Here is an 18,378-nt window from a genome sequence, read left to right as displayed (position 1 = left end):
CATATTTGTTGCAAACTAGAATACTCTGGTATGTTATATAGTGTGTATACACATATACATACACACACATATATGTATACCCTTCATTTCTCTCTGGTATTAGCCTGTGATCCACTTGGATCTAGCAAAAATCCATTGTGGAGATGATAGAATTAACAATATTATGTGAGTTTCAACAGTCTTAAATTAGACAGCTCTTAGGATGCCAGGATTCAAGTCCTTTGATTTTATATAACTGACAACTTCTGCACAGTATGTTAGTCAGACTCTACAACAATAAGAACAAAAGGCATCTAGTACTGACATTATTGCAAATATATATAGCATGTACAGTTAATTCTCTCCCTTTACAAATTCCACTAACAGCCTAAGTGTAGCCTCCATTCTCTCATCCTTTGTGCAAACTCAAGCTTTGTGATAATGGAATTGGATTCAGCCCTTTAAAAAACGTGATATTCCAAAATGGACAAAAAGAATTTGACATATGACAACTGAAAATTGTTTTTGCTTTAAAAACTAGCTAATAGGAAATCTGTTTCTAAAGCTACTAGCATTGAACTCTCGAGAAACATTGCATTCATTCATTCATTCATTTTTCCATTCATTCATCCAGGATCAATTGAGCGCTTATTTTGTGCCAGGCACGAAGAACTGGGACACAGTACGGAATAAGTCGCACTGTCCACCCCTCTGGGAAAGACTGCCGCCCTCCAGACCATCAGGGCTGCTCTGCTGCCACAATCTGTATAGGGCTTCTATGTTTTGATGTCTTGTCCACAGAGAAATGCTAAGAGGAATTCACTGTAATGAAACAGAGATAGATTATGCCTTTGTTGTCCAAAAAGTGGTAAATGTTCCCCTCTTGTGCACAGTGCTATTTTAGGTGAGACACAGAAGAACACTTCTAAAATTTTATTAGTTATATATTTATTTTTTATCAATGCATACCTTCTATAAGGGTTTTCAATTTTTATTTTCTTTTAAAATAGGTTTTTAAGTTAGTTAAGATAGAGTTAGAGAGAAGAATCAAGTGAAAAATAATAGAGGTGGCACATGGGTGGGCAACATTGACTGTAAGTGACTTACAAGTGGGAAACACTGCTCTATGTAATTCCAGGAACCCCAGGAAGAATCTTGCCTGCCTGAATTTCTCCTGGCTTGTCTGCTTGGGGCTGAGATTTCTCTCATTTAGGACCAAAATCACAAAATCCTTTGGCAGATATTGTAAACTAATATATAATTGCAAGTGCTCCTGGGAGAGAGAACACACTGGCTTATGCTTACATAAAAGCATAGAAGTGGACAACAGGAGGCTTTCTGACATTTAGGTATGGGACACCACTGGAGACCTGAAAAGTGTCTGGGAAGGGGATAAAGGGCAAGAGAAGTGGTGGGCAGGTCTACACTGAGCAGGCATCTTCCCTTTCCCTCAGTTTCGGGTGTGTTGAAGTAGATAAAATATTGGCATTGAGTGTTGGGGCCCCGCAATCATTTAGTGATGTACAGAGCAACAAAAAGAAACTAGAGCATTCTTGGTTCTTTACGGAGGGCACAGTGCTTTACACACTTCATCAGGCTTCCGCTTCTGAATGTGGTATGGCCACAGTCCACATTGTTCATCTGAGGACACATATGCCCAGAGTCATTAAGTAACTTGTTCAAAGTCATTCAGCAACCCAAATCTAAGTCTTCTCATTACCTGTTCTGTCCTCTTTTCTATCTATGTTCTGTTTTCAAAATTATTGCAAGAAAAAAAAATACTGAAAATAGAAATGGAATGTTCCTTATAATTCTTTCTTCAATCACTGTTAAGCCTGTACTGTGTTTTTTCAGAAGTTTTTACTAGGCTAATAAAGCTTGATTGATAACTTTAGGAACTGTTATATTTTTCTTTCTTTTCTTTTTTCTTTTAAACTATAATGATTTATATTCAGGATACCCTTCTATGCCCACATTTCAGATGTACCTCATTCTGGGGTCTCAGCTCCAGAATATCTCACTCTATGGATGCAGCATCACGCGTTGAGACAGCCCTGGTGAAAGGCACTTAGGGATTTTCAGATTTTTTCTATTCAAGTAATAATGCAGTGACCATCCTCACACATATCTTTTTCCATATTTGCATAAGTATTTCTGTAGAATTAATTTCTAGCAAATCTAGTGGATTTACTAGATTAGAATATATGATCACTTTTAATATTTAGTTTTAGTGCCTATTATCAATTTGTAATACTTATCAGAATGAACTGCATGAATCAGCAACAACACAGTGATATTTTTTAATGAAATAAAATATAAGAAAGTAAAATCCAAACAGGAAAAAACAATAGCAAGTAGCACTTATCTAAAACTCTATAGCTTGCAAATATTTCCGATACTTCCAAATGAATCTTATTGATCTTACTGGCAAAGGAATTCCTCCTGAACCCTGGGTCTCAAAATGAGGTAGATGGCCACGGCATATGTTGAGCTTCATAAGGTTGAAATTTCTGTTATGTACCAGGTCTCTACCCTCTGGCTCTGTCTATAGCAAAATTGTTATGCTTAATGACAAGGTTCTTTGTATTCTTGGGGAAAATTATGAGGCCTTACATATATAGAAGAGCAGGTTGCTCTGACTGGGAGCATTTTAAGGTGTGTGTGTGTGTGTGTGTGTGTGTGTGTGTGTGTGTGTGTGTGTGTGTGTGTGTGTGTGTGTGTGTGTGTGTGTGTGTGTGTGTGTGTGTGTGTGTGTGTGTGTGTGTACCATACTGGGTGTCTCAAAGGCTCATTTCTTTGAACTCTAATTGATTTGCTAAAACCCAAGTTGAATTAAAAAGACATGAAAAAATTTGCATTATAGGCATCGTTCACTCAAGAATGATACATCACCAAACTGAAGAGACGTGGATAATTAGGTTGTTTATGTTTATGTGTTTGGTGGAATTTTTTTTTTTTTTTGCTTGTTATCACTTTTTCTTCTTCTTCTTTTTTAATCTTCACTCTTTCCACAGTCAGTCCATTCCCTACATTTAAAGGAATCTGATTCATCTAATTTAATTTAGGGAATACTGTAGCTCTTTGCTACTCTAGAATGGCCCATGGGCCTGCAACACCAGCATTCCCTGGGAGCTGCTTAGAAATGCAGCATCTCAGGCCCCACCCAAGAGTTACTGAATCAAAATCTGCGTTTCAAAAAGCTCCCAGGTGATTCATGTGCACATTAAAGTTTGAGAAGCACTGCTGAAAACCTTTCCTCCATTCACCCGAGACAGAAAATTGATTTTTTAAAAACAATAACAACAAAATAAAGAAAACCACAGATAGGACCCATACTAACCTGCACTGACAAAAGCAGGAGGAGGGAAGAGAGGGAGGGAGGGAGGCAGGGAAGAAGAGAATAAAAGGGCTAAAGATTTAGCGATCTAGAAATATAGACCTGATTTCAATGACCACCGTGAACATATCCTTTTCCTCTTCTTATTTGAAGCACCAGTGTTTCATATTTCTTAGAAAAGGGGGCTAAAATATATATACCATATATTTTGTATAGGTGAGGTTTTAATATGCTAGAGAGCCCCCAGTGCCTAATGAAAGCCTTTTAAGTAAATCTCACGAAGCTCTAATCTCACAGAGCCGCCCATGTTCTTCTCTGCTGTTCTTATTTAATTTTTAATAAGAACAATTCCACGCAGCTCGAAAGCACGGCTCAATTAAGAAATATTCCTACTAGGCATCTTTGAAATCTTGCAGAATTTGCTTCCTTCTGTTTCTTGATGACCCTCAGTTTGGTTGTGTGGAGGGGGTTTGTGGGGAGGAGGGGTACAGCTGAAGCTTATTTTTTAATTGCAAGTTCAATTTCACACTGTTCTTTATGAGACGGCAAGACCGATTTTCAAAGACAGAAACGCAGCTCGTGTATCTGCTGCCAGAAGGCTACAGTGGAATATCTCAGTATTATTGTATTTTGAAATTTCAAGTGGCATCTTTGATGTGATTCCTTAGGCATTAGATGTCCTTGAAGTTCTATCGAGGTCATGAGAAATAATTTTAAAAGAAACAATTGTTTCTGAATCACAGAACCTCAACTCCAAGTATCTTAATCTAAACTTAACTCTTTTATAATGCCATACGGTTTCTAACAGAAGACATATTGCCTAGTTCTTCCTGGTAAAATTTACCTGGCATTAATTCTTCCTTTCTGAAGACCTGTCTCTGGAGATTTAAATCTAGCCACAACTCTTCACTATACGCTCATATTTTTCGGCTGAGAATTCATGTTTACATCCCCATCTATGCATCAAAACACATACATGCACGTACACACGTACGTGTATGTAACAGCAACAACAGCAAATCGGACTGCCCGTGTCGATTAATTTCAAAAGCCCGAAAGGATAATATATAGTATATAAAATTAGGTATTCATTATTTTTACTTGTAATACACCTTTTGCCTAAAATGTGAGGAAGCTTACTAAACTAAGCATAATATAAATGCGGTAGTTATATATAGAATCATGAGGGGGGAAAAAACCAGGTAAAATAGCAATAAGACAGACATGAGCTTACATCAGAGCTATAGCTACACTGATCACTGAGTTTAACTTTGCTAATCTTCACAGCGAAGACAAAAAGGAAAACATATTTAACCATATGTCTCACACTGCATCATAGGACAAAACATACAAATGCACCAGAAGTAAAAGGTTTTCATGGCCCCAAAGAAATTTTCACATGGATCTATATTTTGGGGACTTCAAGCAAACAGCCAATGTCTTCAAATATAGCTATACTAAAGACAACATACAGCAATGTGGATTTCTATTTGAACAATCTTCACAATAATAACTCAGAGGAGGAATTTCTGCAGGTAGATGAGATAATGCTGTCCAAAGTATGTAACATGGGGAGATGTCAGAGATCTTGGAACAGACGTGGTACAAACGTCTGCTGTCCCTTTCAAATACCAGGTGTTCCTAGCAAATTCATCAAAGCTATTTTTTGGTTTAATAAGGTACTAACATTCCATGTGACTTTGCCAGAGACTCACTGTCTTTAAAAACCAAATGTTTCTAAGTAAGGATTAATTTCCTGTTGTGAAAACTTAGGAGCTTGAATGTTTATTTAATGCAGCCACAAAGCAGTTTTGTAAAAATAAGCTTATTGATTTATAATAACATAAAACTTACCCATTTTAATGATTTTAGTAAATTTACCAAGTTCTGCAACTTTCCCCATAATCCAGCAATAGAAAATTTCATCAACCCAGATGCACATGTATAGTTCATCTCTTTTCCAACCCCTAGCTCTAGGCAACCACTAGCCTACTTTCAGTCTCTCTGGATTTGCCTTTTCTAGATATTTCATATAAATGGAGTCATACAACACACAATCTCCTGTGTCTGCCTTCTTTCACTTAGCATGATGTATTTGAGATTCATACAAGTTTTAGTATGTATCAGGGCTTTCTTTTTATTGCCAAATAATATTCCATTGTGTGGATATACCACATTTTATCTATCCATCCACCAGCTGAGAGACGTTTGTGTTGTTTCTAAGTTTAGCCACAAAGGAGCTTACCCACCCCACCTGTAAGAGAGATTCACAGAGCCTACCGATAGGGCCTATATTTTGCTCCGAAAGTACTTTGAATTTGTTCAAGCACTTGGAAAAACAAAGAGCATCCAAAGGCCCCAGTTTCCAGAATCATGTGACATGCAAGAGAGAAATTAAAAACAAGTTTTACCATATTAAAAAAAAATTTTGTGCACGCCCCCTTTCTTCCCCTTCCCTCAGGTAATTTTGAATAATTGCAAGGGCTAACGCTTACTGAAGGCTTACCATATTTGAGGCATATTGTAATTTTACATGTATTATCTCATTTAATTCTGAAAATAACCCTATGAGGTCTGTATTATTTTTTGCCTCCTTTTCAGTAAATGAGGAAATTGAGCCCTTTGACAACTAATTAATCAAGATCATGCGGTTAGGAGCAGGTGATAGGCAGATGCAAAACTTCACAGTCTGACTCTAGAGCCTGTGTGTGTAATCACTGTACTACACTGCCTCTTCATATGTCAATCTAGACCTCCCTTCTTGATCCCCTCAACAGCTTAGAGACTCCTGTTAAGTATCACTTACACATGGTGCTTCTTCAGTACGCTCACTGCCCTGGTAATTAACATTCACTATTCATATGTCCTTCCGGTCTGCAGGTTCCATGAGGACAGGGAACTGGACTTAGCCCTGTTTTCTTCTCTGTTGTACTCCAGTCCCTACCTCATGTGGGCCTATTATAGGCATTCAACAAATATGTATTAAATAAATGAGTCATTTTTAAAAATTAGCATAACTTCCCAAAGTTTATGCCAGCATGTTTGTTAATTGCCAAGCACTTCCAAAAAATGGTATGACACTTCCATGTTATATTACTAATATCAGCACTTAAATATTGAAGCATACTTGCCAGATTAAAAAAAAAATTGATTTCAGTGTGTCTGATGATTTTTAAAAAGTTCTCTGAAGTGAATTAATCAATGGGTTTGTTTCTGTTAATGGGTTTGAGATATACTAAAACTATGTTACAAGCCTAAGAGAGGATGCTGTCCTTCCTGGTTATCAGTTAGGAATGTTTTTGCCTTCAAGTTACAGAAACCTGCCTAGTAGTGGCTTAATCAGTAGGGGATAAATATTTTACAAGACAAAAATTTGGCATCAAATAGTCCAGGCCAGTGCCGTGGCCAACAATGTCATCAGAGACCCAGGTTCCTCTACCTTTTCCCTCTACCATCAGCATGATGGTGATAAATGGTGTCTACAGCTCTCAGTATATGATGAATGACAGAGACCAAAATAGGAAGAAGCCAGAGAAGGTGGGTGGATAGTCAAGCACCCAAAAGTTTTCCCAGAATCATCCTATATAGTATTCATTCATTTAATACATACTTACTGAGCAGTTACTATGTAAGCTCCAGGAATAGAGGAGTGATCAAAGCAGACAAAGTCTCCCTGCCTCATGGAGCTTATGTTCTAGACAGTCTCAAGCAGCTCACATTTTCTGAGTGTTTACTACGGTCTAGGCCAGGATTTCTCAATTTCGTACCATTGACGTTCTCTGCTGTGGTGAGGGCTGTCCTCTACATTTAGACTGTTCAGCAGCATCTCTGGTCTCTACCCACTAGATGCCAGTAGCACCCACCATCCACCACCACTCCAGCTGTGACAACCAAGAGTATCTCCAGACATTGTTCCCTGGGGGGACACTTGCTTCAGATGAGAGCCACTGGTCTAAGCATTTTTCTAAGTGTGTCATATGTCTCATCTAATTATAACAACCCCATCAGGTAGGTATTATTACTATTCCCATTTCAGATATTTTTTTAAAAAGCTTTAACCACTGAGATGTTAAATAAATTGTCTAAGGTCACAGAGTTGGCACCAATGCCCGCCTTCTTACGCAGTCCACTCACTGGTGGAGGGGAACACCATGGCCACAATTAGCTGCATTGAAGGCAAGAGGCAGTGATATCAGGGCTAAATGATCCTAAGTCTAGTCCACTGCCCTCATGTTTTAAATGAGTAAATCCAAGTTACTGGCTTAGAACAATGCCTGAAACATAGTAAGAAATACTTCAGTTACAGCTATTATAGGCATTATTATTACCTGGGTCTGAGCATGTTGCCACCAAAAAAAAAAAAAATGAAGGTTTATTAGCAAAAGAAAAGCTTGGGCTGGATGCCACGACAAAATGACAAATAATGTACATTATATAATAGCATATAACAGTGTCAGCAACATCCTGTTTCCTAAAGCTGGGGGATCAATTTCATGTAATAGCTCTACTAAGATATTGAAATACAGGTAAAATAGGAAGGAAGTTAAGACATAGCCCTCTCTTTATCATTTCAAACTGGAAATCCATCCATCATAAGAACTTAACTGCATACTGTAGGTCTAGAAGTCATAATATGTTACAGGCTTTAAAAAGCATTAAAAGCCTGTGTTTTATTCAGAGAATATTCAGCTTGCTCCATCTGTTGTTTCTGTAACATGAAGTCAAAAACCAAGGAGAGAATCATGAAGCAGATAGAGACAGCTGCCAGTCCTAACCACTTTCCCACTAGAATAGGAACTAGTACCTGAAAATTGTGCCCAAACCAGCTTGTTGCCCCTAAAAATGTATAAGAACTTATTCATTCATCTAGCAAGTATATATATATATATAATTTATAATAAATTTAAATTTATTTAAATATTTATAATAAATTTAAATTTATATAAATATATATAATAAATGTGTATGTTTGTAGTGAAGAGGGTGAGGTCTTAGAAGTAAATTAAGATTGTGAAAGTAATATTTTTACGTCTTAATCATTACAGGTGATCACTTATTGATAAATACCTTTGTTGACTAAGTAATATGTAAATACTTAAAGGAGCTTGAAAGGACACTTTCTTTTACTTGATGAGAAAATCAATTTTTAAAATAATCAAAGGCAAAGATTTCTCAGATACAACACAAAAAGCACAATAAATTTTTTTAAAAGAAGATAAATTTGCCTTGATCAGAATTAAGTATGATGCTGTCAGGAGAATGAAAAGACAAGCCTTTGATAGAAAATATTTACAAATGTATATCTAATAAAACACTTGTATCCAGATTACATAAAGAATACTCTAAACTCAATAATCAGAAAAAAAACAGACCAATACAAAAAAATGGGCAAAAGGTTTGAAGAGATCACCCAAGAAGCCATATGGAAGGATGGCAAATAAGCACATGAAAAACTGTACAACATTGCTAGTTGTTAGAGAAATATAGATTAAAAATTCAGTGAAGCATTACTATATTACTATTTAAATATCTAAAATCATAATGCTGACAATATCAAGTGCTGATGATAAGGTAGAACAGTTAGAATTCACACACGGCTGGTGGAAATGTAAAATGGTATAGGCACTTTGGGAAAAGTGTTTGGTATTTTCTTAAAAAGTTATAAAGACATCTACCATATGATGTAGCCATTCCAATCCTAGGTATCTACTCAAGAGAAATGAAAACATATGTCCACACAAAGACTTATGCCTCAATGTTCACAGAGGTTTGTCTGTAGTCCCCCTGAAACTGGAAATGGCCCAAACAAATGACTGGACAAATAAATTATGGAATATCCATATATTCAAAGACTACTTGACAATGAAAAGAAATAAGTTATTGACATACATTGTAACATGAATGAATCTCAAAGTTACTATGATGAAAGAAGCCAAACCAAAATAAAAGAGTATATATATATACCGCATGATGCCTTATACATAAAATTCTATAAAATGCAAACTAAGTTACAGTGACAAGAAGAAGATAAGTGGTTTCATGGGGATGGGGGTAAGGAGACAATGGGAAAAATAGGAGAGAGTACAAAGGGACACAAGGAAATTTCTGGGGATGATGAAATTATCCTGATTTTAATGATAGTTTCATGAGTGTGTGTGTGTGTGTGTGTGTGTGTGTGTGTGTGTATATATATATATATATACACACACACACACACACACACACACATATGCCAAAACATCAAATTGTATACTTTAATATGTACAATTAATTGAATATCAATTATACTCAGTTTTAAAAAACATACTGTGAGAACAATAACAAAAAATATTCAAACTTCTCATGCATTTGGCCTCCTTACTGTTCCTTAAACACAATACATCTCAATCTGCTGCCCAAAGGCTTTGCATTCGCTCTTCCCTCTGCCCAGAATGCTCTTCCTCAGGTATTCAAAAAGCTTGTTCCTCATGACTTTTATGTCTTTATTCAAATACCACCTTGTCTACTTATAAGCTTAATTCCTTCCCCCAGGGCTCCCTTTTCTTCTTCCAAGCTTTATTTCGTGGCTTCCCACTTAACATCTGACATACTTTATGTTTTGCTTATTTATCTAATCATCCGCCTCTGCCCTCTAGAAGGTAAGCTCTCTTAGAGCAGGGAGTTTTTGACTGTTTTTACTCCCTGATATATTTCCAGCACTTGGAATAATACCTGGCCTATATTAGATGCTTCACAGTATTTGCTGAAATAGTATTGATCCATTTAAGTTTACTTTTCACGTGTTCACAGGCACCTTATAGGAGCAATTTTGTTGTTACACTACAGATACGTATCATTAGATTCAACTATGGAAAAAAGGCAATGACCAAAATTCTTTTCTTTTTGACTTATCAGTTCATACAACAAAATTATTTGAAAACCAAGAGTAAATATGACATAATGGATGTTATAGCACTTTAAAGCTGCAAAGCACTACCTTATTTTTAAAAATAAGACTTATGTATAACCCCAGGCTAATGTTCCGAGTCTGGGGTAACTTAATTCTGAGAAAGTCACTTCAAAGTATCTGAACCTCAGTTTACCCACCTGTAAAATAAGGAGTTTAAACTCAACAATATCTAATATCTTTAGGGAATTTAGTGTAGTGCTAAAGAATATAGATTATTATTAGGCAAACCTGGGTTCCACAGTTTCCACATCTACAAAATGCGGGCAAAAAATTGTCCCTGCTTATGTGGAATGCTTTAAGAACAAAGTGAGAAAACACCTGAAAACGGTCAAGCATATGGTAAGTACGCAAAAAGTGTTATGTATTCTATCACTGTATTTTTGCCTTATTGAGTTTTTGCTGCATCTTTAACTTAACATCAGTTTAATATGATATTCCACTCCCTTCTACCTTCTAAGGTGGGGGGGGATTTGATTTTAGTTTTGATTCTAACCTTTAAAAATCTTGAAAGTGAATGAGGTAAAGCTGCTAGCCAGTAAAACTTAATTCAGTATAAGTGCTACCAGGTAGAAAGTTTCCAAAATACATTGAGTTCCACCCACCCATCTGGGCCTGGAGAGTCAGAAAGTTTAACCACATTACACACTGCTCTATTTTAAATGCCACAATGAACAGCACAGGCTTAACTGCAATTAAGTAGTCCCTGCTGACCACCGAATATACAGCACATCATGTCAGGAGAGGCAAAACTGTCAGATTAGTGGAAATTCATTTTGGGATTGCTGGGTAATTTCAAGAGCTGACAGCCAAAGAAAAATCCGTGATCCCTTGTGTATGCCAGCATATATCATTCTTTAACAGCAGTTGTTTGGAAACTCATAATGCAGCAGTATTCCAGATTCTAAAGTTCACTTCTAGACCAAAGCTGGAAAATAAAATATGCAAAGAGGTCCCTCTTGTACCAATCTTAACTAAACAAGTAGGAGGTGGGCTCATAAAGTTGGAATAGGCTCTTGTAGCCAGTCACTTCCGAGCTAAGGACTGGGGGCTATTTACCTAGATAACACTTGGATGTTAGTTCAGAACTCTGGAGGGGATCTTGTTGATTTGAGTCCCTTGCCTGGATGGACATTTTAAAAACAGTTTTCTGGAAGTTGCCTGGCTTTAGATGAGACTCTGCAAACTCTTCAACTACCAGCCAAGCTGAAGCTTTCTATGTGAGAATCTTTTGATGGACAAAAAAAATTTCACTTAGTAGATAAGTAGTAACTAACATATATTAACTGCTCACTGTGTCCCAGGCACCTGTATTATCTTTTTTTTTTTTTTTTTTTTTTTTGCGTTACGTGGGCCTCTCACTGTTGTGGCCTCTCCCGCTGCGGAGCACAGGCTCTGGACGCACAGGCTCAGCGGCCATAGCTCACGGGCCCAGCCGCTCTGTGGCATCTTCCCGGACCGGGGCACGAACCCGTGTCCCCTGCATTGGCAGGCGGACTCTCAACCACTGCGCCACCAGGGAAGCCCTGTTCCCACTTTTTAGATGAGAAAACTGAGGCTCTGAGAGAAGTCAGGACCCGAGGAGCCACACCGTTAAGCACTGCACCTGCATTTGAACCAATGCCTGACCAACCCCCAAGCCCAAGGCATGGTCTAGCCCCATGAGGCATGGTCTTCCAGGAAACTGAGGCACAGAGAGAGCCAGGACTTCCCTAAAGGCACTTTTCGAGCTGGAGCCTAGAATAAAATCCAAGCCACTGCTCCCTGCCTGTGGTCCTGCTACCAGAACACAATTAGACCTGACTTATCCATTTCTGGGGTGGGGATGGGCATGGAATCATGGCCTGGTTCATGCTTGCCATGACTGCAAAGATGCTCACCTTCACCCTGCTCTCTGCATGGGGGTGAGGCAGGGGCGGACCTGCATAGCGCTTGCTCCCTTTAAACGGATGCACTAGCCCCTTGGGAGATGAAGCTCGTTGGTTCTGTCACTTGTGAGTAATGCACCGCAGCTCCCTGGTGGGGAAAATGCCAGATTATACAATAGCGTGCATTGGTGTGCAACTGTCTTTAGAATAACAAATCTCCTCTACTGCTTGTGAGCATTACACTTTAATAAAACCAAACTAGGGGTCACAAATCCCAGCTCTAGCTAAAGGGCGAGCCTTAGAAATTCATGCTGGTTACACCCCTTACCATACCACCCCCCCCCAAAGAAAAACACACACCTTTCATAACTCACAGGGAATGAATGGCCCAGACTGGGGCTTTATTTACCTTTGTTTATTGGTGCGGGTGAAACGGGGAGTAGAATTTCTCAGCATCAGCAATGTTGGCTGTTGACATTTGGGGCCGGATAACTCTTTGTCCAGGGGTTTGGGGGGCCGCCCTGTGCATTGTGGGCTGTTTAGTGGCACCCGTGGCCCCCACACACTACAAAACAGAATCACCCCCAGTCCAGTTGCGACAACCAAAAATATCTCTAGACATTGCCAGATGTCCCCTGGGGGAACAACATCGCCCCCAGTTGATAACCACTATGTTAACGAGAAAACAAAGGGCCCACGGTATCGTGGGTGGGTGTTAGCAGAAATAATGCCTTACAGTTGAAGCTTTTCTTTCCTAAAGAAAAAGCAAATATATTCCTCTATGGAAAGCATTCAGTGCCAACAGTGTGCAACAGGAAATAGATTTCCCAGCAGCAGTGGTCTTGGTTCCGGGAAGCCCCTTCCTCCCCTTGGCCTTAGGGAGAGGTGCTGGGTCTTGCGAATATTCGAATATTCGTGATGCCGGGTCTGGAAGGCAGCGGGAGGGTGCCAGGCGGAGTGAAAGCCCTGGGGGCAGAGGCCGGACCAAGCTGCTGCCCACCCATCTCAGCTGCTCTCACACCACCTTCACGCATCCCAAACTTAGAGGTGAAAGCTCGTAGGTGAGACACAGAGGAACCGAGCAGAGCGACAGGCTGGAAATCACACGCTCTGGGGATGCAGAGAGGACGGGGTTCCTTCCCGCCTGCCTGCCTGCCTTCACAGCGGGGGGGGGGGGGGGGAGGGGGGATATGGTAGAAATAAATTTAGGCATTTTCTTCGCAAATGGATACTAAATCGCTGCTCACCTCCACGATATGTTCCCCAACAGGTATTATGTGTCTCGCAGAGGTTTTAACATTTGGAAATCATTGCCAACATTTAAAAATTGGGATATTGCTCATAAACATGCAGGTGTCAGGTTTCTCAAGAAGAATTGGCTGTTGTGGCTGCATTAAGCCAGAAAGCCTGACTGACGACCTTAAGCACGGGCTGGGTGGTGGCGCCCCCTGTCGGCTGGGAAAGTATTTTGCTGTTCGCCGTGCACCCTCCCAGGTCACGCAGGGTTTTACACTGCCTGCCGCGATTCCGCAGGTAATTGAATTAAGTGCCCCCATCCTGTGTTTTTTAAAATGTCTTGCATTAGGCAGTATTTGATATATTAAAAATACATTTAACACATATATAATTTAGGAAGCATAACAAAGCATCCGTGAATATGCCACCTAACTTTAAAGCTAGAACATGACCTTGAATATACTCATATTTTCTCCTTCTCCCTCCCTCTCAGGCATACATTATTTAGCTTTTTGTGTTTATCATTCTTCTCTTTTTTGTTTTTAGTTTTATCACATACGTATGCATCTCTAAAAGACATGTTACTTAGCTTGTGTTTGAGTTTTATAAAGATGATACCCTAGTATATGTAGTCTCAGGTGATCTGTTTTTATCACTCAGCTATATGCTTCTAAGATTTATCCACATTGTTGCAGGTAGCCGTGGCTCTGTTACTTTTCACTGCTGTATAATACTCCGACAGTGTGGTCTATTTATTCCTCATTTCGTGTTGTTCCCTCCTCTGCATTTTACTTGGCTCACTCCTTCTGAGGGATCAGCTTTACAATGACACCTTCTCAGAGAGCCTTGGCTGCCATTTGTGAAAAGGGTACACTTTCCATTATTTTCTGTACAAGCATTCAGATTTTTTCTTTCAAAACACTTGCCACAATTTGCAATCTCTTTTTAAATTTGCTCATTGCTGTTTATCAATAGACTGTAAGCTCCATGAGGGGAGGATCTTGCCTAGAGGTCTGTTGCTGTCACTTCAGCACTCAGCATACTTCTTCACACATAACAATGAACACGTTTTTTTTTCTTAAAATGTGATAAATATTTTTTTGGCAAGGAATTGAGAACATAGCCCCTGAAAAATGCTAGCTGGCCTCCTACACTAGAGGTAGAAATTCAATATGCCTTACTCATGGTGCCTGGGTCCAAGGTGCTTGGTAAATGTTTGTTAAGGGCTGTGAGTAGAAGTGATGTGTGAAAAGTCTACTTCATGACCTTGAAAGGAATGGCTTTGCTCACTGCTCTCCATTTACTTCTCCCCCCTGACACAAATGTGGACACGGTGGTGAACCATTTTGGGCCAGACAGACAAGGAAGCAGCCCTAGCAATGCAGAAGAACAAGGAAGAAGATGTCTGGGAGACAGACACTGTGGGATTGCCACACCAGCCTCAGGCTTAGAGGAAAATGAACTGCTCTCTTATTTAAGCCAAAGTTATACTGGGTCCCTGCAAAAGCAGGCAGACCTCCAGGCTAATGGATGTACTCCACTGGTCGGACACTGCTGGGAGGGAATTCTTGTCCCCCAAGGAGATGAACCCAACCACCAAGCAACTATCTGACTCTACCCTTTTATCTGTTGTCCCCCTGAAAGTAATGAGTGGACCTCCAGAATCCAGGGTCCCTCCCCCAAGCACTACCTCCTTCCCTTTCTCCAAGTTTCCTCACTCTCTGATACTTTCCTTATTGATAGCATTTTAAGATTCTCTCACCACTTGGTTCCGTTACAACCCTGGTGATCGGACTTCATTCTTGGAGTATTAGAGGAGCTGAGAGGAAGACAAGAACAAAGAGAAGCTAGAACAATCCAGTTCTAAAGCTGAATTCTACGATTTTACCCAGAAATTTCTTATGAATCTGCCCCAAGACACAGAATAGACAGTCAAGACCCAAGAGAATCTAGCATTTCCCAAATCTTTATGGTCTAAAAATGTTTAAAGCAGATGTAACCAGGCACCCTCCTTGACCAAAATGAAATCTTAATAAACCACCTGTAGCTATGATAATGAAACTTCCCAGAGGACCCGCCAAAACAAACCATTTGTGAAATGTACACCAAAGAAAGTAAAGGAAGTGACTTCTTGTATGGGATCATTATTTATATACCAGGAAAACGTTGAGGAACGTGTGCCAAAAATAACAGTTTTAGAAGAGCTGGCGGCTGCTGATCCATCTGACAGTAATTAGCTATCGGGAGCTGTTGTCTATTCAGGCCGCTCCAGTCGATATGATGAAGCCAGGCCATGTAGGGAATAAGAGAAATCTTATTTTTCAGTTCCCTATTATGCCAGGGTTTGCCTACAGCTCATCTAATAATGGTATCAGCTCATGGAGAAATAAAATATAATCATAACAACAAATGGCAACCATGTTTTGAGTGATTCCTACATGCCGGATAATAAGCCCAGTGTTCTACACGTATTACCTCATTACAGTTTCATAATAAAACTATGATGTACTCCCCCATTTCTATTTGGGGAGAACCAAGGCTTGGAAAACAGAAACAACTTGCTGAAGGCCACATTACTAGCGAAGCATAAGTTCAGGATTCAGAACCAGTTCCATCTTCTTAACAGTTCTCAAACTCCATCCATTTGTGTACCTCATACACAATTTCTGCCGTATCTGTGTAACAACTGTTATAAAGATATGAAATACTTTTCTTCCAATCAACTTTCCTTTTATTTTTACCTAGCTAAATTTATTTAACTGAAAATGATTTTTGAAAACCATAAATGTAAAGCGGCAAGCATCACTTGCTTTAACTAGATAAGCACCTTGCTTTAGACAGATAACGGATATATCACAACATAAGCATAAAAGTGCTGTTAATTTTTATATAGACTTAGCTACTGAAGAGTCTAAGCCTGAACTGTGCTCCTGTTTTGTTTAAAAAAGGAGAATAACAAGTGATAAAGTGATGTTAAATACTATACTACACTAGAACCAAGTGAGACTTTCTCCCCAGCCCAAGCAGAAGAACCTAAAAGGAATTCAAGGGGCAAATCATTCCCACTAGGATTGTCAGTGTTATATAATGATGGGCGAATGTATCCCCAAACTATACTGAGTATCATTTTTTTCTTTTTTAAGAAATACCATATTATTATTTACTCTCATTCAAGAGGTATATGCTGGGTGCACAGACTTACTCTCCTGGACATTTCAAGAGTCTACATCAGTTACCTAGAAACCATGTTAAGTCCATTGCTAGTTCCTGCTCATGGACTAAAACTCTGAGAAAAGCAATGAAAGTCAAAATTAGCTTACTCTTCTTCAAGATGGAGTTATCCATTATTAATTCATTCATTCAGTGAGTGCTCACTGAGAGCCCTACATGCTGAGAATGAAGTGGCGAGCAATGTAGACATTGTCCTGCCCTCACATAACCTACGAAACAAGATAATGGTGTGATAGCAAACTGGAGACCAACGTTTACCTAACAGCAATGGAACAATCGCATATAAAGCCCGCCTGCTCCTTAGATGGAACATGAAACTGTGATATTAGACAGGCAGACAGATGTGAAGAAGGAAGGATCATTACCTGGCCCCTTTCAGGGAGTTATCTGGGAGGGACAACAGGCAGGGTAACTGCCATTGGTTTACTGGTTAGAGAAGAGCCAGCCTCCTGAATGTCTGACCAAGATCTGAGTTTCACCACTCATTTTATTTCCTATGTTTCTTCCTCAAGTAGAAGAGTCAGAGAACCCTCTCTCATTGCCAGAGAAGTAGTAGTGATCAACCAATGAATGTCGGGAATCAAAAAGAGTTAGCCTCAGTTCTTGGCTTTATCACATGCTAGCTATATGACCTTGACATGTGCCTTTCCTCTCTAAGCTTCTTCATCTATAAAATAAGAGCATAATGATAGCCATCTATGGAGTTATTATAAAGACTGAATGAGACAATGCACTGAGCCATGACCACCTGATAGCCAGAGACAAGTGTCCTTCAAGATTTTATTGCAGCCTGAAACACCACTCAGGCAGAAATAAGCCCCTGAGCTCCTAATGGGCATAAAATGTAAAAGAAAACAAACCCACTGAGATCCTCACTTGGGGGACTCCACACTGCCTTGCTCCTGGAGAATACTCACAGTCACCGTGAATCACGCTCCAGGGAGCCTTGGCGTGTAAGAATATGCCACTTGTCATTTGCTACACCGGTGGTTCTCAAATAGGAACGAGCTTGGCCTCAGGGGACATCTGACAATGTCTGGAAACATCTTGGGGAGTGCTCACGTTCTTGAATAAGGTGAACTGCACCAAACCAGTGCCTGGTGGTGAAGTAAATCCCTTGCATTTGTAAGTCAGGGAACCTGTGCCCTAATGGAACCAGCTAATGCAGATGGGGATAACAAGGACATTTCAAAGGGAAAGAAGAATCAGACATAGAAAAGTTTGGGGAGAGGGAAGAGATGGGGCTTTGGAGAAAGATGTCTGCTAACTTGAGCGTCTACTCCACGAATCTAAGGAGCAGTAGATTGTTTGGCAATGAGTCGCTCCTTTCAGTGGAGTCCTAAACAGGGACCTAATAAACCAGAGAGGATCACATATAGTCAGAGATGTTAATGAGTAACCCTGAAGTATGATTCAGTAAAAATTTCACACCTTTTAAGGACCTTGGATGGGAGGTAGTCTATGGCTCATCCAACTGCATGACCTTTGAGTACAAATAATTACAACACCATGAGGTAAGTACAAAAGCAGAAGTGGGTGCCAAGGAGGAGAGGCAGCTCAGACCCCGACTTGATGACCTCCACTCAGATGGGGAGGGAGGACTTAGAAGGCAGCAGGCATAGTGACAAGAACCTGGTCTTCAAAGGAAGTACTGCCTTCACCACTCAGCTGGAGAAGTTCCTTGTTCTCGGTAGGTTTCAATGTCAGCATCTGTAAAAAGAGAGGCTGAGAGCATCCTCTCCTCATGGCGCTGATAGGAGGATGGGGTGAGATAAGACATG

The sequence above is a fragment of the Grampus griseus genome (genome assembly GCF_964374135.1).
Source record: "Grampus griseus genome assembly, chromosome: 14".
Lineage (NCBI taxonomy): Eukaryota > Metazoa > Chordata > Mammalia > Artiodactyla > Delphinidae > Grampus > Grampus griseus.
Note: the sequence above shows the minus strand (reverse complement) of the source record.